This window comes from Equus asinus, chromosome 1, assembly GCF_041296235.1.
Source record: "Equus asinus isolate D_3611 breed Donkey chromosome 1, EquAss-T2T_v2, whole genome shotgun sequence".
Taxonomy (NCBI): Eukaryota; Metazoa; Chordata; class Mammalia; order Perissodactyla; family Equidae; genus Equus; species Equus asinus.
This window is the reverse complement of record NC_091790.1, coordinates 201,370,885-201,394,226: the sequence shown is the minus strand read 5'-3', so window position 1 is coordinate 201,394,226 and position 23,342 is coordinate 201,370,885. Positions and strand designations below refer to the sequence as shown.

Below are 23,342 nucleotides of genomic sequence, written 5' to 3'. Positions count from 1 at the left end.
GCCAGTCACCTGTAGCTGATTGAGACCTGGAACATGAATGATTTACCCAGAAGCAGGAGGAGTTGGGAATTTCCTCCAGCGGAGCCAGGGGGCTGGCATTGGCAGTGGGGCCGCTGGCTGCAGGCAGTGTCCAGTGGGGCATCATCAGCCCCATAAAGCAGGATGCCTTTTGAGGTCAACGATTCTGCCTGCGCGGCTGCCCTTTAGTCCTGCCCATTTCCTAGCGCAGATCTCTAGCTACGTTTGGTGTGGTGAGACTTTTCCCATCCTGCCAATAGTTTCCTTATTTGTCTCAAGGAGCCATCATCGGTTTCTGTTTTTGACAGAATGCAGACAGTGTGTCAACTGGTACTGGGGGTGGGGTGCAGGCCGTGAGGGGCATATGGCACTGAGTGTCTGGTTTTGTTAGGACCATCTTGGTAGTTATTCGGGAATTTGAACCTGGCCGTCGTTGGCACACAGTGACAAAGCAGGAGACTTCAATTTTGCCCGGATCACCTGGAATGAAGCGCCTAGTGAGGGCCAGGCCTTGGTGTCCTCAGTGCCCACAGAACAGCACGAGGCACTGCAGAGCGGCTGATTCTGCTGGCGCTGGACCTCAAAGACGGAAAATGAAGCACAAATCTGTAAACCCTCTCCGCTAGCCAAGACCCGGTATCGAGAGACTTCTCTCTTGCCACTGATAACTGGGAAATCCTCAAACCAAAAGTAGAGTTTGATCCTGAGCGTTGCTGAATTACAATGTCAGTTAAATTAAGCAGATCCTCATGTCTCATGCTCGAGAAGTAGGACACTGATCAGTGCGGGACCTTCCCACCCACCCAGGCTTTTCAATGGACTCAGGAACAAGGGCCAAAACTTCAGGCTTGGACGCTAGGAACCGCCCCCACCCAGAGGACCTCACGTCACCAAGGGAACCCACCTGCTGCCAGGGAAGAATGCCCGACTTTCCGATTGCATCCTGTAACAGAAAGACGGTACTTCACAGGCTGCCAGCAACATGGTAGCATGTAGATTATGCTGGAAACATCACCTGGGGGGTGGGGGGGGGGGCGGGCGATTTGGTCTCATTGGACTAAATACTTATTTTGAATTTAGACTGTGTGTTTAAAGGGAAACACGATAGCTGGTAAGAAAGCAACGCGATAAGAACACAGCACAGGAGTGAGGAAGGAATCCCCCCTTTGCTGGCATCCTCCCTGCCAAGCTCAGGGGCGTCTGTGGTCTCCCGAATGTGAATCTCACAGACTCCGATGCCATGTAGCATGTCGTACCCCTCAGGTCACTGTCCTTTCTCTAGTCCTTAGCGTCTTAGGGCTTGTGGCCTTTTAGGAAGGCCCGCTGCGTGTCCTCACTATGGGATGAAGGTCGGCCAGGGAAGCGGGCACAGGCAGTGCCTGGGCTCTCGCACTGTGGGGCAGAGGGAGAGACATCTCTGACCGCACACCAGGGCTCCTTGGTCCCAGGCTGCGGGCCCCCAACCAGCCTATATGCCTGGTCCTAGCACCCTCGGTTGTGCTGCCCCAAGGATTCCGAGGTTGCTGCCTCTGGGGCGCTGTCTCCCCTGTGTTCAGCCAAGCCCCTAGGTGACAGCCTCGGGGAGGGACTAAGCCAGGGAGAGAGGGGAGAGACAGTGTGAGATGTGAAGCCAGGAGGAAAGCCAGGAGGGAGGAGGCTGGCGAGGAGGAGACAGTGTAGGTGGAGCTGAGGGAGGAGGGGAGCAAGGATCAGGGCGCCCGGCTTCCAGCTCTAACAGCCCAGTTCAGGCTATGGCTACACAGGAGAGTGCCTGGTAGACAAGTGAGGGGCCTCTGAGGAATGACGAGGCGAACTCATGGCCAGTGAGTGGTCTCCAGTCAGTGTGTGGTGGCTCTGCCAGTTCCAGAGGTGGCCCAAGTAGGACTAGAACTTAGAGTCCACTATGGAATCTGGGGCATGGCAACACAGGTGAAATAATGTCAGGAGGGGCCCCCAGCAGGCCAGGGGGCGTGGCTCAAGGCTAGAGCCCTTGGCTGCAGGTCCAGATGTCCCCGGTTCAATCCCAGGTGCCCCCTGGCCGTTGTTTTGCCATATTGCCACGTACAGGTAAATGGCTTCCCTGAGACCCCGTTCCATTTTACAGCAAGGTCTGCAGTCGCCTTCACCACTCAGCGCCTGATGGTGTTGTTTTTTCGGTGTCGTCTTTCCGTGGGATAGTAAAGTGTGGTAGATTGACCCGCTGGCGCAATTCTTCACCTCTCCCTGTTCCCGTGCCTTGTGCTTTGTGACTTTTCGTTTCTCCCCCAGAGGCCAGTGTGCTCCGCACCCCTTTGCCCTGGGCCTGGCAGTATCTATCGGTCTGGGCCAACCAGGAGATGGAAACCACATAGGGATTCAAACGGGACGTTTAATTTAGAGGATTATTGTGCTATGCGAGGAGAGTAACTATAAAGGTGCAAAGAAGACTAAAGGGACCCCTGGGCTGAGGGACCCAAGCTAGGATCGATTGGGCAGGGGGACTTTTCCCAAAAGCTGGGATTCAGACCTCATGGGGGAAGGTGTGGTTGGGGCCCACTAACCGGGTTGTCCCGTCCAGACCTGTTCACAGTTGCCAGACGGGCCGAATGCAACCTCCCGGGGCACAGGTGAGACACTTGGAAGTGTGAGCCTGGAACTTGCAGTGTCCACACCTCGGGGGCCTGGGAACCAGACCTCGGGGCAGGGGCGAGCCCAGGCTGGCAGGAGGGTGGCTAGAGGGATTTGAGGTGATGGCTGCGCAGCAGTGTTCACCTGTCAAGCTGGGTCTGCGAGGTCACCAAATGACTTCATTCCCTGGGTGCGTGCCTGGGGCAGAGCACCACCGTGTGTCCTTGCTCGGCTGCACCACTGCCCCACATGCAGCAGGAGCCAGGGGAGCAGAAGCAAAACCTGCAGCAGGAACTGGGGAGGGCAGCCCCCTGCCTCCTGCAGCGTCTCTCCCGCGCCCTCTACTGACAACTGTTAGCGCTGCGCTCACTTGAGGAGACATGCCTAGGGAATCCAGTCCCTTCTCCCAGAGCAGGTATGGAAGGGCGCATTTGGAGCTGAGAGTCAATAAATTGAACTGGCAGACCGTGGGCCTGGCTTTGGCCAACAGGGTGTAGCAGATACGGTGCAAGCAGGGGCTTCAGATGGACTTGCAAGGCCGAGTTTGCCCTCTGTGCTTCTACCATTACAGGGAGAGGTGCTGACCCCGTCACCTCCTCCCCTCAGCCTGGGCCCCAGAATGAACCCTCGGGTCCCAACCCTGAGCCCATCTCATCGAGAGGAGCCAAGGCAGCTTGAAGCCCACGCATCCAGCCAAGCCCGGCCTAGATCAGCTGATTCTCGTTCAGCCTGCAAGCCCAGGGGCATGGGAATAAATGCTGATCATTGTGTGTCATTGGTTTGGGGGGTGACTTGTTATGCAACATCTTGTGACTGAGACTGACAAATACTGAAATTGATATCTAGAAGGGTCTCCTGCTGTAGCAGAAGCCTAAAGTACATGACAGGGCTTCATGGTGAAGCAGTGGGTGGCAAGGAAGCTGTTACAATCAGCCAGGAAAACAGTGAGGAGACTGTTACTGAGGGTAGGGGAAACGAGGGCTCGTGATAATCTGGAAGGTAGAAATACACTGGAACTTGTTCAACTGGGGGCCGGATATTTCAGGGCAAATTTGGAATGCATGAGCTGTTGGCTACAGGCTGTTTTTGATGAGGTCCTACAAACAAGGTTTGAGTTGAGTGGAGAACTTTCTGGTTTGTATTCAGAATTTAGTGGCAATATAGACAGCCCAGAAATTGCTCAGTTTGAAAAATGAAACCATCCTTTCCAAGACAGAGTGAGGCCATGTTACGTCACCTTAGGAAAAAGTCTCACTCCAGAGCCTTCCACTAAGACAGAGCCTCAGGGAACAGATCACATCAAGGGTGTGGCTTTAATGCCTTTTATTAAGAGCACTGACAGAGTTAAGGCAGGGGGTGTCAAGGACACTCTTTCAGCTGGACAGAAGTTTTCCTAGAACGATGAGGGATGTGTGGTCACAGAATGTGATGTGCCCAATACTTATGATTGAGCTGGAGGCACGGCATATGTCACAAAGAATTGTGATCGTGGCTTTTGATACATGGAATCAAACACATAGGAAACCCACAAATCTCTTGTGAGAGCTGCACTGACGAAAGCTTTGACAGCCTGGACTAAAGGACACTGAGACTGTGGCAAGTAAAAAGACCTCTGGACCTCCAACATTCCACAGGTGGGACGCAAGCTGAGAAGAATGCTCACCCACCTCAAGGGCCATATTTTCCAAGGATCTCTTCAGCAATTGCAAAAGAGGATGATGGCAGAGGAAGACTTCTCAGAGGGTGCAGCCAAGAGTCGTGTGGAACCATGGACTGGGAGCCACTGCCAGGCAGCAGAACCAAGGCCCAGTGAAGGCACACTGCCTGCTCCTGGAGTGCTTAGTGTTGTGTGCCACTGAGTTTGGGGTGACTTGTTATGCAACACTCTTGTGAAAAGGTGGCAGACACTGAAATTGGCATCCAGAACGAGGCCCTGGCTGCACCCAAAGGGAAACGGGGGCGTGGGGGGTTCCTTTTGCATACCCAGTTTCTGTGGCCTTGTGTGCTCCCCGTTTTGTCCCATGTCTGAATGTAAATGTTGCAGGAAGTCTGTCTCTGTACCGTCACTGGATTTTGGATGTGTGAGGGGTAGATAACTTGTCTTTTGAGTTCATGGGTCTCTGGATCAAGAGAAGCCTCACCTGGATCTAATGCTGATCAGAAGATCCCAGACTTTGTCTGATTGACTGAGGCTGTGGGGTCTCGGGAGCATATTGTGGATGGGGGGGAGATGTCAATACCTATGACCAGGATGGCAGGCCATGGTGGATTAAAGTGTTGGCCTCCGTCCTTCACTGATTCTCTCTGGCCCTTTTGGTTTTCCAGTCCCCTCCCCCCCCCCCCCCATTAGACGTGGAACACATTTCCCTGCCCTTGGTTTGGGGCTCAGTCCTGAGACTTGCCTTGACTGCTGGGATGTCAGCACACGTGGCTCAAGCAGAGGCTGGAGACCTGCTCATGTGTTGGGCTTGCCTTTCTGCATTTCTGCCATCTCCGTGAGGAAAGGTTCCCCTGCTTGCTGCCACTCCTCCAACCCGGACCCCAGAATGAACAGACATGGTGCAGATCTGAGCTGAACTCACAGCGAGAAACCGAGCACAGAGGGTCCCATGGAGTGAAATGGGGCCACCAGGTCAAGGCCACCCTAGATCAGCTGATTGGCATCCATGCTGCTGACCTATGACCCTGAGAATCAGTGCTTATTCTGTATACATCTTAATTTGGGGATGATTTGTTTCCAAGCATTGATGAGGAAACAGCTGTCTATGCAGCCACGATTCTTACACCTCGTCGCCAGTGCCCCCTGCACTGCCCACCGGGTACTGAGTGAGGGGAAAGGAAGAGTTAGAGTTTATTGACGGAATTCAGGTTGTGGCTACAGAGTGGAAAGGTGCCTGTTGGACCAGTGAGAGGTCTCTGGGGAGTGGAAAGGTGAACTCGTGGCCAGAAAAGTGGTCTCTAGTCCATTTGTGGTTGCTTGCCACTCTCCACAGGCTGATTAGGAACAAATAGAAATTCCTAAAAGGATTCCTGGAATCCCTGGGTGTGGTTCCACAGGTGAAATACGCTAGGAAGGAATTTTCCCCAGGTGAGGGGGTGTAGCTCATGGGTAGAGCATTGGACTGCAGATCAAGAGGTCCCCGGCTCAAATCTGAGCGCCCCCTGCTGGTTTTCCTTCCATCTTGGATCTACGGAAGTGGTCACCTTAGACCCCGTTCAACCACCAGCAGCGGGTCATTAGCATGTCAGGTGGCTTTCTAAATTTGGCTAATTTCCTCTGGAGAGGCTCAGCTGACAACAGAAAAAGGACAGGAAAGAAGAAGGGAGAAAAGGTGGAAAAGGTCATGTTCGGACTCCAGACCTGGTTTATGGGAAAACATCCTCATCCAGAATGAGAGGTTTTGTCTTGACCTCTTGATGCTTGTGTGTTTTTGGTCAGCTGTCCCATTTACTGTTTCCCATTTCTAGTGAGTGAGTAGGCAGGGGGCTGGGGCAGCAGACAGAGTCAGCGGCAGGGACACGTCTCAGGCATCCGAACCCCCTGGGTGCTGCTCCTGTGTGCGTTTGCTGGTCTCCCCCCAGAGACTCTGAGAAGCCGACTGGATGCTCTCATTTTAACAACACACACCTCTCCTCTTCTTGCTCCTTCTCCGAGCCAGAAACTACATGATCTACAGACGCGTTTGGGGAGGACTGTCCCGGATGACTCTAACGGACCTTTCAACGAAACATGTACGACTAGCAAAGCTGGTGCCCTCTGCAGGGGCCTGAGAAGCTGCCTGGTGGGCAAGGAGGGGGAGGGTGGGAAGGGGACCTGGTGGGAGAGGTGTCCCCTCTGCCGTGGAGCAGACCCCAGGTTGCACGGAACAGCACGGGAAGGTCGGTGACTTGCTGTGTTAGAGTCTGGATGTTACTACTGGGTGGAAAGGTGCCTTGTAGACGCCAACAATGGCCCATAGGTAGAGCATTGGAACATGGAGCCCGTGGTCTCTGACTCATAACCTGGGGAGCCCCTACCTGCGGTCTATAGAAATCTTCATAGACTCTATTTGTTAGAGCACACTTAGGTTTACAGAAAATTTGAGCAGAAAGTCCAGAGTTCTCCTGCATCCTCACCTCAACGCCCCTCTCCCCTGCGGTTTCCCCTGTTTTAACATCTTGTGTTAGTATGGGACATTTGTAAAACTGGTGAATGAGGGGGCCGGCTCCGTCGCCAAGTGATTAAGTTCGTGCGCTCCACTTTGGCGGCCCAGGGTTCGGATCCTGGGCATGGACATGGCACCACTCATCAGGCCATGTTGAGGCGGCGTCCCACGTGCCACAACTAGAAGGACCTACAACTAAAATATACAACTGTGTACTGGGGGGATTTGGGGAGAAACAAGCAGAAAAAAAAAAAAAAACAGAAGAAAATTGGCAGCAGTTGTTAGCTCAGGCGCCAATCTTTAAAAAAAGAGAGAAAAAAAACCCGAAAAAAGTGGTGAACGAATATTGATATGTTCTTATCCACTGAAGTCCATTGTTTACCCTAAGGTTCAAGCTTGTGCTGTACAGTTTTATGGGTTGTGACAACTACAGAATGTTCTGTAGCCACAATTACAGTGTCATTTGGAATAGTTTCACTGCCCTAAAACTCCCCGGCTATGCCTATTCGCTCCTCACTCCCTCCCTCCCTCCCTCCCTCCCTCCCTCCGAGTCCCTGGCACCCACTGATCTTCTTACTGTCCACGGATCTCCCTTTTCCAGAATGCCATAGCGGTGGAATCGCATGCGGTGTAGCCTGTTCAGCTTGGCTTCTTTCCCTTAGTAATAGGCATTTAAGGTTCCTGCGTGTCTTTTTGTGGCTTGAGAGCTCATTTATTTTTGTTGCTGGATAAAATTCCAGTGTATGGACCAGGCTGTGATTTTACTCAGAGCCGGTGTCGCCGTTGCAGCTAACGGCATCTTCCTGCAAGAGGGCAGAGGAAGAGGCAGGTGGGGCCTGTGCCAGAAAGCCTCCCGGGCTCTGGCAGCACCAACGCTTCCCACCATTCGTGATTGTGGCAGTGATGCAGCCTCACTTGGGCTACCTGTGGTGGGTGTTTGTAACGATCTTCTTACAGCCCCAACACTTGAAATTCCTTTGTACTTTGGGGATCCAGAGCCGTGTATGACTGGTGGAAGCCGGGATCTCACAATACTATGAAAGCCGGGAATACCAGGTGCTGCCGTCCCTGAGCCCCGGCCGTAGCTCAGGCTTAGCCAGTCACCTGTAGCTGATTGAGACCTGGAACATGAATGATTTACCCAGAAGCAGGAGGAGTTGGGAATTTCCTCCAGCGGAGCCAGGGGGCTGGCATTGGCAGTGGGGCCGCTGGCTGCAGGCAGTGTCCAGTGGGGCATCATCAGCCCCATAAAGCAGGATGCCTTTTGAGGTCAACGATTCTGCCTGCGCGGCTGCCCTTTAGTCCTGCCCATTTCCTAGCGCAGATCTCTAGCTACGTTTGGTGTGGTGAGACTTTTCCCATCCTGCCAATAGTTTCCTTATTTGTCTCAAGGAGCCATCATCGGTTTCTGTTTTTGACAGAATGCAGACAGTGTGTCAACTGGTACTGGGGGTGGGGTGCAGGCCGTGAGGGGCATATGGCACTGAGTGTCTGGTTTTGTTAGGACCATCTTGGTAGTTATTCGGGAATTTGAACCTGGCCGTCGTTGGCACACAGTGACAAAGCAGGAGACTTCAATTTTGCCCGGATCACCTGGAATGAAGCGCCTAGTGAGGGCCAGGCCTTGGTGTCCTCAGTGCCCACAGAACAGCACGAGGCACTGCAGAGCGGCTGATTCTGCTGGCGCTGGACCTCAAAGACGGAAAATGAAGCACAAATCTGTAAACCCTCTCCGCTAGCCAAGACCCGGTATCGAGAGACTTCTCTCTTGCCACTGATAACTGGGAAATCCTCAAACCAAAAGTAGAGTTTGATCCTGAGCGTTGCTGAATTACAATGTCAGTTAAATTAAGCAGATCCTCATGTCTCATGCTCGAGAAGTAGGACACTGATCAGTGCGGGACCTTCCCACCCACCCAGGCTTTTCAATGGACTCAGGAACAAGGGCCAAAACTTCAGGCTTGGACGCTAGGAACCGCCCCCACCCAGAGGACCTCACGTCACCAAGGGAACCCACCTGCTGCCAGGGAAGAATGCCCGACTTTCCGATTGCATCCTGTAACAGAAAGACGGTACTTCACAGGCTGCCAGCAACATGGTAGCATGTAGATTATGCTGGAAACATCACCTGGGGGGTGGGGGGGGGGGGCGGGCGATTTGGTCTCATTGGACTAAATACTTATTTTGAATTTAGACTGTGTGTTTAAAGGGAAACACGATAGCTGGTAAGAAAGCAACGCGATAAGAACACAGCACAGGAGTGAGGAAGGAATCCCCCCTTTGCTGGCATCCTCCCTGCCAAGCTCAGGGGCGTCTGTGGTCTCCCGAATGTGAATCTCACAGACTCCGATGCCATGTAGCATGTCGTACCCCTCAGGTCACTGTCCTTTCTCTAGTCCTTAGCGTCTTAGGGCTTGTGGCCTTTTAGGAAGGCCCGCTGCGTGTCCTCACTATGGGATGAAGGTCGGCCAGGGAAGCGGGCACAGGCAGTGCCTGGGCTCTCGCACTGTGGGGCAGAGGGAGAGACATCTCTGACCGCACACCAGGGCTCCTTGGTCCCAGGCTGCGGGCCCCCAACCAGCCTATATGCCTGGTCCTAGCACCCTCGGTTGTGCTGCCCCAAGGATTCCGAGGTTGCTGCCTCTGGGGCGCTGTCTCCCCTGTGTTCAGCCAAGCCCCTAGGTGACAGCCTCGGGGAGGGACTAAGCCAGGGAGAGAGGGGAGAGACAGTGTGAGATGTGAAGCCAGGAGGAAAGCCAGGAGGGAGGAGGCTGGCGAGGAGGAGACAGTGTAGGTGGAGCTGAGGGAGGAGGGGAGCAAGGATCAGGGCGCCCGGCTTCCAGCTCTAACAGCCCAGTTCAGGCTATGGCTACACAGGAGAGTGCCTGGTAGACAAGTGAGGGGCCTCTGAGGAATGACGAGGCGAACTCATGGCCAGTGAGTGGTCTCCAGTCAGTGTGTGGTGGCTCTGCCAGTTCCAGAGGTGGCCCAAGTAGGACTAGAACTTAGAGTCCACTATGGAATCTGGGGCATGGCAACACAGGTGAAATAATGTCAGGAGGGGCCCCCAGCAGGCCAGGGGGCGTGGCTCAAGGCTAGAGCCCTTGGCTGCAGGTCCAGATGTCCCCGGTTCAATCCCAGGTGCCCCCTGGCCGTTGTTTTGCCATATTGCCACGTACAGGTAAATGGCTTCCCTGAGACCCCGTTCCATTTTACAGCAAGGTCTGCAGTCGCCTTCACCACTCAGCGCCTGATGGTGTTGTTTTTTCGGTGTCGTCTTTCCGTGGGATAGTAAAGTGTGGTAGATTGACCCGCTGGCGCAATTCTTCACCTCTCCCTGTTCCCGTGCCTTGTGCTTTGTGACTTTTCGTTTCTCCCCCAGAGGCCAGTGTGCTCCGCACCCCTTTGCCCTGGGCCTGGCAGTATCTATCGGTCTGGGCCAACCAGGAGATGGAAACCACATAGGGATTCAAACGGGACGTTTAATTTAGAGGATTATTGTGCTATGCGAGGAGAGTAACTATAAAGGTGCAAAGAAGACTAAAGGGACCCCTGGGCTGAGGGACCCAAGCTAGGATCGATTGGGCAGGGGGACTTTTCCCAAAAGCTGGGATTCAGACCTCATGGGGGAAGGTGTGGTTGGGGCCCACTAACCGGGTTGTCCCGTCCAGACCTGTTCACAGTTGCCAGACGGGCCGAATGCAACCTCCCGGGGCACAGGTGAGACACTTGGAAGTGTGAGCCTGGAACTTGCAGTGTCCACACCTCGGGGGCCTGGGAACCAGACCTCGGGGCAGGGGCGAGCCCAGGCTGGCAGGAGGGTGGCTAGAGGGATTTGAGGTGATGGCTGCGCAGCAGTGTTCACCTGTCAAGCTGGGTCTGCGAGGTCACCAAATGACTTCATTCCCTGGGTGCGTGCCTGGGGCAGAGCACCACCGTGTGTCCTTGCTCGGCTGCACCACTGCCCCACATGCAGCAGGAGCCAGGGGAGCAGAAGCAAAACCTGCAGCAGGAACTGGGGAGGGCAGCCCCCTGCCTCCTGCAGCGTCTCTCCCGCGCCCTCTACTGACAACTGTTAGCGCTGCGCTCACTTGAGGAGACATGCCTAGGGAATCCAGTCCCTTCTCCCAGAGCAGGTATGGAAGGGCGCATTTGGAGCTGAGAGTCAATAAATTGAACTGGCAGACCGTGGGCCTGGCTTTGGCCAACAGGGTGTAGCAGATACGGTGCAAGCAGGGGCTTCAGATGGACTTGCAAGGCCGAGTTTGCCCTCTGTGCTTCTACCATTACAGGGAGAGGTGCTGACCCCGTCACCTCCTCCCCTCAGCCTGGGCCCCAGAATGAACCCTCGGGTCCCAACCCTGAGCCCATCTCATCGAGAGGAGCCAAGGCAGCTTGAAGCCCACGCATCCAGCCAAGCCCGGCCTAGATCAGCTGATTCTCGTTCAGCCTGCAAGCCCAGGGGCATGGGAATAAATGCTGATCATTGTGTGTCATTGGTTTGGGGGGTGACTTGTTATGCAACATCTTGTGACTGAGACTGACAAATACTGAAATTGATATCTAGAAGGGTCTCCTGCTGTAGCAGAAGCCTAAAGTACATGACAGGGCTTCATGGTGAAGCAGTGGGTGGCAAGGAAGCTGTTACAATCAGCCAGGAAAACAGTGAGGAGACTGTTACTGAGGGTAGGGGAAACGAGGGCTCGTGATAATCTGGAAGGTAGAAATACACTGGAACTTGTTCAACTGGGGGCCGGATATTTCAGGGCAAATTTGGAATGCATGAGCTGTTGGCTACAGGCTGTTTTTGATGAGGTCCTACAAACAAGGTTTGAGTTGAGTGGAGAACTTTCTGGTTTGTATTCAGAATTTAGTGGCAATATAGACAGCCCAGAAATTGCTCAGTTTGAAAAATGAAACCATCCTTTCCAAGACAGAGTGAGGCCATGTTACGTCACCTTAGGAAAAAGTCTCACTCCAGAGCCTTCCACTAAGACAGAGCCTCAGGGAACAGATCACATCAAGGGTGTGGCTTTAATGCCTTTTATTAAGAGCACTGACAGAGTTAAGGCAGGGGGTGTCAAGGACACTCTTTCAGCTGGACAGAAGTTTTCCTAGAACGATGAGGGATGTGTGGTCACAGAATGTGATGTGCCCAATACTTATGATTGAGCTGGAGGCACGGCATATGTCACAAAGAATTGTGATCGTGGCTTTTGATACATGGAATCAAACACATAGGAAACCCACAAATCTCTTGTGAGAGCTGCACTGACGAAAGCTTTGACAGCCTGGACTAAAGGACACTGAGACTGTGGCAAGTAAAAAGACCTCTGGACCTCCAACATTCCACAGGTGGGACGCAAGCTGAGAAGAATGCTCACCCACCTCAAGGGCCATATTTTCCAAGGATCTCTTCAGCAATTGCAAAAGAGGATGATGGCAGAGGAAGACTTCTCAGAGGGTGCAGCCAAGAGTCGTGTGGAACCATGGACTGGGAGCCACTGCCAGGCAGCAGAACCAAGGCCCAGTGAAGGCACACTGCCTGCTCCTGGAGTGCTTAGTGTTGTGTGCCACTGAGTTTGGGGTGACTTGTTATGCAACACTCTTGTGAAAAGGTGGCAGACACTGAAATTGGCATCCAGAACGAGGCCCTGGCTGCACCCAAAGGGAAACGGGGGCGTGGGGGGTTCCTTTTGCATACCCAGTTTCTGTGGCCTTGTGTGCTCCCCGTTTTGTCCCATGTCTGAATGTAAATGTTGCAGGAAGTCTGTCTCTGTACCGTCACTGGATTTTGGATGTGTGAGGGGTAGATAACTTGTCTTTTGAGTTCATGGGTCTCTGGATCAAGAGAAGCCTCACCTGGATCTAATGCTGATCAGAAGATCCCAGACTTTGTCTGATTGACTGAGGCTGTGGGGTCTCGGGAGCATATTGTGGATGGGGGGGAGATGTCAATACCTACGACCAGGATGGCAGGCCATGGTGGATTAAAGTGTTGGCCTCCGTCCTTCACTGATTCTCTCTGGCCCTTTTGGTTTTCCAGTCCCCTCCCCCCCCCCCCCATTAGACGTGGAACACATTTCCCTGCCCTTGGTTTGGGGCTCAGTCCTGAGACTTGCCTTGACTGCTGGGATGTCAGCACACGTGGCTCAAGCAGAGGCTGGAGACCTGCTCATGTGTTGGGCTTGCCTTTCTGCATTTCTGCCATCTCCGTGAGGAAAGGTTCCCCTGCTTGCTGCCACTCCTCCAACCCGGACCCCAGAATGAACAGACATGGTGCAGATCTGAGCTGAACTCACAGCGAGAAACCGAGCACAGAGGGTCCCATGGAGTGAAATGGGGCCACCAGGTCAAGGCCACCCTAGATCAGCTGATTGGCATCCATGCTGCTGACCTATGACCCTGAGAATCAGTGCTTATTCTGTATACATCTTAATTTGGGGATGATTTGTTTCCAAGCATTGATGAGGAAACAGCTGTCTATGCAGCCACGATTCTTACACCTCGTCGCCAGTGCCCCCTGCACTGCCCACCGGGTACTGAGTGAGGGGAAAGGAAGAGTTAGAGTTTATTGACGGAATTCAGGTTGTGGCTACAGAGTGGAAAGGTGCCTGTTGGACCAGTGAGAGGTCTCTGGGGAGTGGAAAGGTGAACTCGTGGCCAGAAAAGTGGTCTCTAGTCCATTTGTGGTTGCTTGCCACTCTCCACAGGCTGATTAGGAACAAATAGAAATTCCTAAAAGGATTCCTGGAATCCCTGGGTGTGGTTCCACAGGTGAAATACGCTAGGAAGGAATTTTCCCCAGGTGAGGGGGTGTAGCTCATGGGTAGAGCATTGGACTGCAGATCAAGAGGTCCCCGGCTCAAATCTGAGCGCCCCCTGCTGGTTTTCCTTCCATCTTGGATCTACGGAAGTGGTCACCTTAGACCCCGTTCAACCACCAGCAGCGGGTCATTAGCATGTCAGGTGGCTTTCTAAATTTGGCTAATTTCCTCTGGAGAGGCTCAGCTGACAACAGAAAAAGGACAGGAAAGAAGAAGGGAGAAAAGGTGGAAAAGGTCATGTTCGGACTCCAGACCTGGTTTATGGGAAAACATCCTCATCCAGAATGAGAGGTTTTGTCTTGACCTCTTGATGCTTGTGTGTTTTTGGTCAGCTGTCCCATTTACTGTTTCCCATTTCTAGTGAGTGAGTAGGCAGGGGGCTGGGGCAGCAGACAGAGTCAGCGGCAGGGACACGTCTCAGGCATCCGAACCCCCTGGGTGCTGCTCCTGTGTGCGTTTGCTGGTCTCCCCCCAGAGACTCTGAGAAGCCGACTGGATGCTCTCATTTTAACAACACACACCTCTCCTCTTCTTGCTCCTTCTCCGAGCCAGAAACTACATGATCTACAGACGCGTTTGGGGAGGACTGTCCCGGATGACTCTAACGGACCTTTCAACGAAACATGTACGACTAGCAAAGCTGGTGCCCTCTGCAGGGGCCTGAGAAGCTGCCTGGTGGGCAAGGAGGGGGAGGGTGGGAAGGGGACCTGGTGGGAGAGGTGTCCCCTCTGCCGTGGAGCAGACCCCAGGTTGCACGGAACAGCACGGGAAGGTCGGTGACTTGCTGTGTTAGAGTCTGGATGTTACTACTGGGTGGAAAGGTGCCTTGTAGACGCCAACAATGGCCCATAGGTAGAGCATTGGAACATGGAGCCCGTGGTCTCTGACTCATAACCTGGGGAGCCCCTACCTGCGGTCTATAGAAATCTTCATAGACTCTATTTGTTAGAGCACACTTAGGTTTACAGAAAATTTGAGCAGAAAGTCCAGAGTTCTCCTGCATCCTCACCTCAACGCCCCTCTCCCCTGCGGTTTCCCCTGTTTTAACATCTTGTGTTAGTATGGGACATTTGTAAAACTGGTGAATGAGGGGGCCGGCTCCGTCGCCAAGTGATTAAGTTCGTGCGCTCCACTTTGGCGGCCCAGGGTTCGGATCCTGGGCATGGACATGGCACCACTCATCAGGCCATGTTGAGGCGGCGTCCCACGTGCCACAACTAGAAGGACCTACAACTAAAATATACAACTGTGTACTGGGGGGATTTGGGGAGAAACAAGCAGAAAAAAAAAAAAAAACAGAAGAAAATTGGCAGCAGTTGTTAGCTCAGGCGCCAATCTTTAAAAAAAGAGAGAAAAAAAACCCGAAAAAAGTGGTGAACGAATATTGATATGTTCTTATCCACTGAAGTCCATTGTTTACCCTAAGGTTCAAGCTTGTGCTGTACAGTTTTATGGGTTGTGACAACTACAGAATGTTCTGTAGCCACAATTACAGTGTCATTTGGAATAGTTTCACTGCCCTAAAACTCCCCGGCTATGCCTATTCGCTCCTCACTCCCTCCCTCCCTCCCTCCCTCCCTCCCTCCGAGTCCCTGGCACCCACTGATCTTCTTACTGTCCACGGATCTCCCTTTTCCAGAATGCCATAGCGGTGGAATCGCATGCGGTGTAGCCTGTTCAGCTTGGCTTCTTTCCCTTAGTAATAGGCATTTAAGGTTCCTGCGTGTCTTTTTGTGGCTTGAGAGCTCATTTATTTTTGTTGCTGGATAAAATTCCAGTGTATGGACCAGGCTGTGATTTTACTCAGAGCCGGTGTCGCCGTTGCAGCTAACGGCATCTTCCTGCAAGAGGGCAGAGGAAGAGGCAGGTGGGGCCTGTGCCAGAAAGCCTCCCGGGCTCTGGCAGCACCAACGCTTCCCACCATTCGTGATTGTGGCAGTGATGCAGCCTCACTTGGGCTACCTGTGGTGGGTGTTTGTAACGATCTTCTTACAGCCCCAACACTTGAAATTCCTTTGTACTTTGGGGATCCAGAGCCGTGTATGACTGGTGGAAGCCGGGATCTCACAATACTATGAAAGCCGGGAATACCAGGTGCTGCCGTCCCTGAGCCCCGGCCGTAGCTCAGGCTTAGCCAGTCACCTGTAGCTGATTGAGACCTGGAACATGAATGATTTACCCAGAAGCAGGAGGAGTTGGGAATTTCCTCCAGCGGAGCCAGGGGGCTGGCATTGGCAGTGGGGCCGCTGGCTGCAGGCAGTGTCCAGTGGGGCATCATCAGCCCCATAAAGCAGGATGCCTTTTGAGGTCAACGATTCTGCCTGCGCGGCTGCCCTTTAGTCCTGCCCATTTCCTAGCGCAGATCTCTAGCTACGTTTGGTGTGGTGAGACTTTTCCCATCCTGCCAATAGTTTCCTTATTTGTCTCAAGGAGCCATCATCGGTTTCTGTTTTTGACAGAATGCAGACAGTGTGTCAACTGGTACTGGGGGTGGGGTGCAGGCCGTGAGGGGCATATGGCACTGAGTGTCTGGTTTTGTTAGGACCATCTTGGTAGTTATTCGGGAATTTGAACCTGGCCGTCGTTGGCACACAGTGACAAAGCAGGAGACTTCAATTTTGCCCGGATCACCTGGAATGAAGCGCCTAGTGAGGGCCAGGCCTTGGTGTCCTCAGTGCCCACAGAACAGCACGAGGCACTGCAGAGCGGCTGATTCTGCTGGCGCTGGACCTCAAAGACGGAAAATGAAGCACAAATCTGTAAACCCTCTCCGCTAGCCAAGACCCGGTATCGAGAGACTTCTCTCTTGCCACTGATAACTGGGAAATCCTCAAACCAAAAGTAGAGTTTGATCCTGAGCGTTGCTGAATTACAATGTCAGTTAAATTAAGCAGATCCTCATGTCTCATGCTCGAGAAGTAGGACACTGATCAGTGCGGGACCTTCCCACCCACCCAGGCTTTTCAATGGACTCAGGAACAAGGGCCAAAACTTCAGGCTTGGACGCTAGGAACCGCCCCCACCCAGAGGACCTCACGTCACCAAGGGAACCCACCTGCTGCCAGGGAAGAATGCCCGACTTTCCGATTGCATCCTGTAACAGAAAGACGGTACTTCACAGGCTGCCAGCAACATGGTAGCATGTAGATTATGCTGGAAACATCACCTGGGGGGTGGGGGGGGGGGCGGGCGATTTGGTCTCATTGGACTAAATACTTATTTTGAATTTAGACTGTGTGTTTAAAGGGAAACACGATAGCTGGTAAGAAAGCAACGCGATAAGAACACAGCACAGGAGTGAGGAAGGAATCCCCCCTTTGCTGGCATCCTCCCTGCCAAGCTCAGGGGCGTCTGTGGTCTCCCGAATGTGAATCTCACAGACTCCGATGCCATGTAGCATGTCGTACCCCTCAGGTCACTGTCCTTTCTCTAGTCCTTAGCGTCTTAGGGCTTGTGGCCTTTTAGGAAGGCCCGCTGCGTGTCCTCACTATGGGATGAAGGTCGGCCAGGGAAGCGGGCACAGGCAGTGCCTGGGCTCTCGCACTGTGGGGCAGAGGGAGAGACATCTCTGACCGCACACCAGGGCTCCTTGGTCCCAGGCTGCGGGCCCCCAACCAGCCTATATGCCTGGTCCTAGCACCCTCGGTTGTGCTGCCCCAAGGATTCCGAGGTTGCTGCCTCTGGGGCGCTGTCTCCCCTGTGTTCAGCCAAGCCCCTAGGTGACGGCCTCGGGGAGGGACTAAGCCAGGGAGAGAGGGGAGAGACAGTGTGAGATGTGAAGCCAGGAGGAAAGCCAGGAGGGAGGAGGCTGGCGAGGAGGAGACAGTGTAGGTGGAGCTGAGGGAGGAGGGGAGCAAGGATCAGGGCGCCCGGCTTCCAGCTCTAACAGCCCAGTTCAGGCTATGGCTACACAGGAGAGTGCCTGGTAGACAAGTGAGGGGCCTCTGAGGAATGACGAGGCGAACTCATGGCCAGTGAGTGGTCTCCAGTCAGTGTGTGGTGGCTCTGCCAGTTCCAGAGGTGGCCCAAGTAGGACTAGAACTTAGAGTCCACTATGGAATCTGGGGCATGGCAACACAGGTGAAATAATGTCAGGAGGGGCCCCCAGCAGGCCAGGGGGCGTGGCTCAAGGCTAGAGCCCTTGGCTGCAGGTCCAGATGTCCCCGGTTCAATCCCAGGTGCCCCCTGGCCGTTGTTTTGCCATATTGCCACGTACAGGTAAATGGCTTCCCTGAGACCCCGTTCCATTTTACAGCAAGGTCTGCAATCGCCTTCACCACTCAGCGCCTGATGGTGTTGTTTTTTCGGTGTCGTCTTTCCGTGGGATAGTAAAGTGTGGTAATTGACCCCCTGGCCCCAATTCTTCACCTCTCCCTATTCCCGTTCCCTGACTTTGTGACGTTTTGTTTCTCCCCCAGAGGCGAGTGTGCTCTGCACCCCTTTGCTCTGGACCTGATGGTACCTGTCCGTCTGGGTCAACCAGGAGACAGAAACCACACAGTGATTGAAATAGGGGATGTTTCATGCTGAAAATTATTGTACTATGTGAGGAGAGTAACTATAAAGGCACAAAGAAAACTAAAGGTACCCCTGGGCTGAGGGACCGAAGCAAGAACAAATTTGGAAGGGGGGCTTCAGCCCAAAGTTGAGATTCAGACCTTGTCCAGGAGATGTGGTTGCAGCCCAATCACCAGGTTGCCCCAACCAGACCTGTTCACAGTTACCGCGTAGGCAGGAAGCAACCTTGGGGGACATGGTAAACCACTTCAAAATGTAGTCCAGGACCATGCAGTGTCCACACCTGGAGAACGTGAGAACCAGACCTCTGGACAGGATGACTCCAGGCTGGCAGGAGGGTGCATAGAGGTAGTTGAGGCGGTGGGGGCAGTGGGGTATTCACTGGTCCAGCTGGTGCTGCGAGGTCACCAAGGGACTACATTCTCTGGGTGCGTGCCTGGGGCAGAGCACCACCATGTGTCCTTGCACAGCTGCACCACTGACCCACATGCAGCAGGAGCCAGGGGAGCAGAAGCAAAATCTGCAGCAGGAACAGGGGAGAGCAGCCCCCTGCCTCCTGCAGCGTCTCTCCCGCGCCCTCTACTGACAACTGTTAGCGTTGCGCTCACTTGAGGAGAAATGCCTAAGGAATCCAGTCCCTTCTCCCAGAGCAGGTATGGAAGGGCACATTTGGAGCTGAGGGTCAATAAATTCATAACTGGCAGACCGTGGGCCTGGCTTTGGCCAACAGGGTGTAGCAGATATATGCAAGCAGGGGCTTCAGATGGATTGCAAGGCCAAGTTTGCCCTCTGGTGCCTCTACCATTACCAGGAGAAGTGCTGACCCTGTAAGCTGCTCCCTCAGTCTGGGCCCTGGAATGAAAACGTGGGTCCCAACCCTGAGCCCATCTCACTGAGCGGAGCCAAAGCAGCTAAACTCGCAGCTTGAAGCCCACCCTCCCAGCCAAGCCCAGCCTAGATCAGCTGATTCTCATTCAGCCTGCAAACCCAAGGGCATGGGAATAAATGCTGATCATTGTGTGTCATTGGTTTTTGAGGGTGACTTGTGACAAATAAAAATGGCAAGCAATAGGATATATTGGAGTATATGAGGAAGCCATTTGGTATAAACCTAATTCAGCCTGACTTTGTTTTTTCCAAAAGGGCCTAACTGTGGCTGTTGAGCACGCATTGTATATCTGCTTAGACATTTCCTATGGCCAGAACAGATAAAGGTAAAGGTGCAACTTCCCCCCACATTGGCATTTCCTTAGGGATGAGCATCTTTCCTTAGGCTAGGAACTGATTGCTGCACTCACCTTTGACCACCCAGCTCACCTGTGACCAGTCAGCTTGAGACAAGAGACTGCCACCCTGCTGTGTTCACTGAGACAGAAGACCTACCTGCTGTTTCCATCAATCGCTGTGCCGACAGAGCAGTCTCGCGACTATTGTAAAAGGAACATTTCAATCCTATGAGAAACATCCTCTCTGGGGGTATATAACCACTCTGTGCACCCCACTTCTTTGGTGACCTTTCTTCCTTCGGGAAGAAAAGCCCCGGGTTATAATCCTCAGATTTAAGCTCAGAATAAACTCACCCAAATTTTCATTTATAGATTGGTTATGCATTATTTTCGTCGAAACTTTTTATGCAACATCATTGTGAATGAGAGTGACAGATACTGAAATTGATATCTAGAAGGGTCTCCTGCTGGAACAGAAGCCTAAAATACAGGCTTCATGGTGAAGCAGTGGGTGGTAAGGAAGCTGTTACAATCAGCCAGGAAAATGGTGAGGAAACTGTTACTGAGGGCAGGAAAAACGGGAGCTCATGATAATCTGGAAGGCAGAAATACAGTGGAACTGGTAGAGTTGGGGGCCAGATATTTCAGGGCAAAATTTGAATGCATGAGCTGTTTGCTACAGGCTGTTTTTGATGAGATACTACAAAAAGGTTTGATTTCAGAAGATAACTTATTGGTTTGTAATCAGAATTTAGAGGCCGTATAGACAGCCCAGAAATTGCATAGTTGGAAAAATGAAACCATCCTTTCCAAGACAAAGTGAGGCCATGTAACATCACTTTAGGGAAAAGTCTCACTCCAGAGCCTTCCACTAAGACAGAGCCTCAGGGAACAGATCACATCACAGGTGTGGTTTCAATGCCTTTTATTAAGAGCGGTGACAAAGTTAAGGCACGGGGTGTCAAGGATACTCTTTCAGCTGGACAGAAGTTTTCCTAGAATGATGAGGGATGTGTTATCACAGAATGTGATGTGACCAGTACTTATAATTGAGCTGGAGGGACAGCATATGTCACAAAGAATTGTGATCATGGCTTTTGATACACAGAGTCAAATACATGGGAAACCCACAAATTTCTTGAAAGTGCTGTTTTGACAAAAGCATTGACAGCCTGGATTAAAAGAGACTGAGAGTGTGTGGCAAGTGAGAAGACCTCTGAACCACCAACATTCCACAGATGGGATGCAAGCTGAGAAGAATGCTCACCCACCAATAGGGATATATTTTCCAAGGATCCTTTCAGTATTGCAAAGGAGGATGATGGCAAAGGGAGACTTCTCAGAGGGTGCAGCCAAGAGTCGTGTGGAACCATGGACTGGGAGCCACTGCCAGGCAGCAGAACCAAGGCCCAGTGAAGGCACACTGCCTGCTCCTGGAGTGCTTAGTGTTGTGTGCCACTGAGTTTGGGGTGACTTGTTATGCAACACTCTTGTGAAAAGGTGGCAGACACTGAAATTGGTATCCAGAACGAGGCCCTGGCTGCACCCAACGGAAAAGGTGGCATGGTGGTTCCTTTTGCATACCCAGTTTCTGTGGCCTTGTGTGCTTCCCATTTTGCCTCACGTCTGAATGTAAATGTTGCAGGAAGTCTGTCTCTGTACCCTCACTGGATTTTGGATGTGTGAGGGGTAGATAACTTGTCTTTTGAGTTCATGGGTCTCTGCATCAAGAGAAGCCTCATCTGGATCTAATGCAGTTCATGAGATCCTGGACTTTGTCTGATTGAATGAGGCTGTGGGCCCTTGGGATGAAGCTAAACGTATTTTGCACGTGGGGGAGATGTAAATATTTATGACCAAGAGGCTAGGCCATGGTAAAGTGTTGGCCTCAGTCCTTCAATGATTCCATCCAGGCCCTTTGCCAAGATGTTTTTCTGAAGTGGAACGCATTTCACTGCCCTTGGTCTGGGGCTCAGTCCTGAGACTTGCTTTGACTGCTGGGATGTCAGCACATGTGACTCAAGCAGAGGCTGGAGACCTGCTCGTGTGTTGGGCTTGCCTGTCTGTATTTCTGCTATCAGTATGAGGAAAGTTTCCCCTGCTTGCTGCCACTCCTCCATCCTGGACGCCAGAATGAACAGACATGGAGCAGACCTGAGCCCAGCTCACAGCGAGAAACTGAGCACGGAGGGACCTACGGCATGCAACAGGGCCACCAGGTCAAGGACAGCCTGGATCAGCTGATTGGTATCCATGCTGCTGGCCTATGACCTTGAAAATAAATGCTTATTGTCGCATGTGTCTGAATTTGGGGAGGATTTGTTATGAAGCATTTGTGCGGAAACAGCTGACTATCCAGCATGATTCTCATACCTTGTCCCCTGTCGCCCCTACACTGCCCGCCAGGTACTGAGTGAGGGGAGAGGAAGAGTTAGAGTTTATTGAAGGAATTCAGGTTGTGGCTACAGAGTGGAAAGGTGCCTGCCTGTTAGACCAGTGAGAGGTCTCTGGGAAGTGGAAATGTGAACTTGTGGCCAGAAGAGTGGTCTCTAGTCAGTTTGTGGTGGGTCTGCCAGTCTCCATAAGCTGATTTGGAACAGATAGAAATCAAAGCATGCTCTGGAATCCTTGGGTGTGGTTCCACAGGTGAAATATGCTAGGGAGGAACCTTTCCTAGGCCAGGGGGTGTAGCTCAGGGGTAGAGCATTTGACTGCAGATCAAGAGGTCCCCGGTTCAAATCCGGGCGCCCCCTGCTGTCTGTTTGCTTTATTGCCAAATTGTGTAGAGGGTCTGCTGCGTTTTACTTACCGTGAAGCCATCCTCTTCACCACTCTTCCTCTGGCAGAAGTTGTGGTGCTGTGTGTTAATGATCTGTGTGTTTCAGAAGTTCTTAATAAAGTGCTCCTCTTTAAAGTTTATTTTATGGAGGAACACACTTAATCAGAGGTTACCCAGCCTGACTGTCAGACCTAATGAGGGCCTTATTAAAAATACAGATTACCTCCTAGAAATTCTGGCTTAATAGGACTGAGGAGGGGCCTAGGACTTTTGATTTTGAGAGGCACACTCCCCTGCTAACCTCAATCCTAACATCATATGATTAAGTGACTGGAACATTATTTTGGAACTTACAACACTATGCCATCCTAAACAACTGTGCTAAACCACGATTTTCAAGCTAGTGCCTTCAGCCCAGGACTGAGGGAAGGCAGGACGCAGATCTGTAGTACAGAGACAGTGGCCAGGCCTGTAGAGGTGGAGAATGTGGGAGACTGAGGAAGATGTGGGCATGGCAGGGTGGTGGCAGGTGTAGTGGCACAGCACTGCTAGGTGATAACTCGACTCCTGCATTACAGCTAGAATTGAAACATGCTCATTAGGCAACACTGGTTCTTTCTGGGTGAGGCATTTGTTGGATGATCCAGAGGTCCCTGATTCCAATTCAGATATGTTTTCTTTTTCTTTTTTTCCCCAACTTTTCAACCTTCTTTCTCTGTTTTGAGGCTCCCCAGTTGTGTGAGCCCTGGTGGAAGAAATGGCTCTGCTTGCAGCTGCAGAAGCCAAAATTAAAGGCTATACTTTCTCCCTTTGCCCCCTGGCACTTTTGGCTGAACAGGTGCCCCTGACTCATACTACACTCATAGACCAATTGACACAAATTCCAGGGTTGGCAGAACTCAGGCAGCATCCAGCAGCTTCCTGACCAGTGTAACTTTCCTGAGAGCCTGGCTGGCCAGGTTTCCTTGGGTGCCCCCTGCCTCACCGGCCTGCATCTCCAACTTCTCCTGCAGTGCTGGGAGCTCCCTGACACCCCGACAAGGAGTGCTGTGTCTTTTTCCATAGCACAGCCAGTTTCTGTTTCTGTAACAATGTGCCTTGGCTGATACAACAATTGGAGTGGCTTGCAGGCAAAAGACCTTAAAGAAAATGAGGTGGATGTAGGATTGGTTTTCTGTCCTACTTGGGATTGAAGGAAGTGGAAATCCTGTTGATTCTTCAG

The 23,342-nt window shown here is 52.4% G+C and overlaps 1 non-coding gene across 1 annotated transcript; it reads left to right on the top strand.

The window, feature by feature from the left end:
- Positions 1 to 22,022: 22,022 nt before the first annotated feature.
- Positions 22,023 to 22,094, top strand: TRNAC-GCA (transfer RNA cysteine (anticodon GCA)). The gene has a single exon. It is a non-coding gene; the product is annotated as a tRNA-Cys (tRNA).
- The last annotated feature ends 1,248 nt before the right edge of the window (positions 22,095 to 23,342 follow it).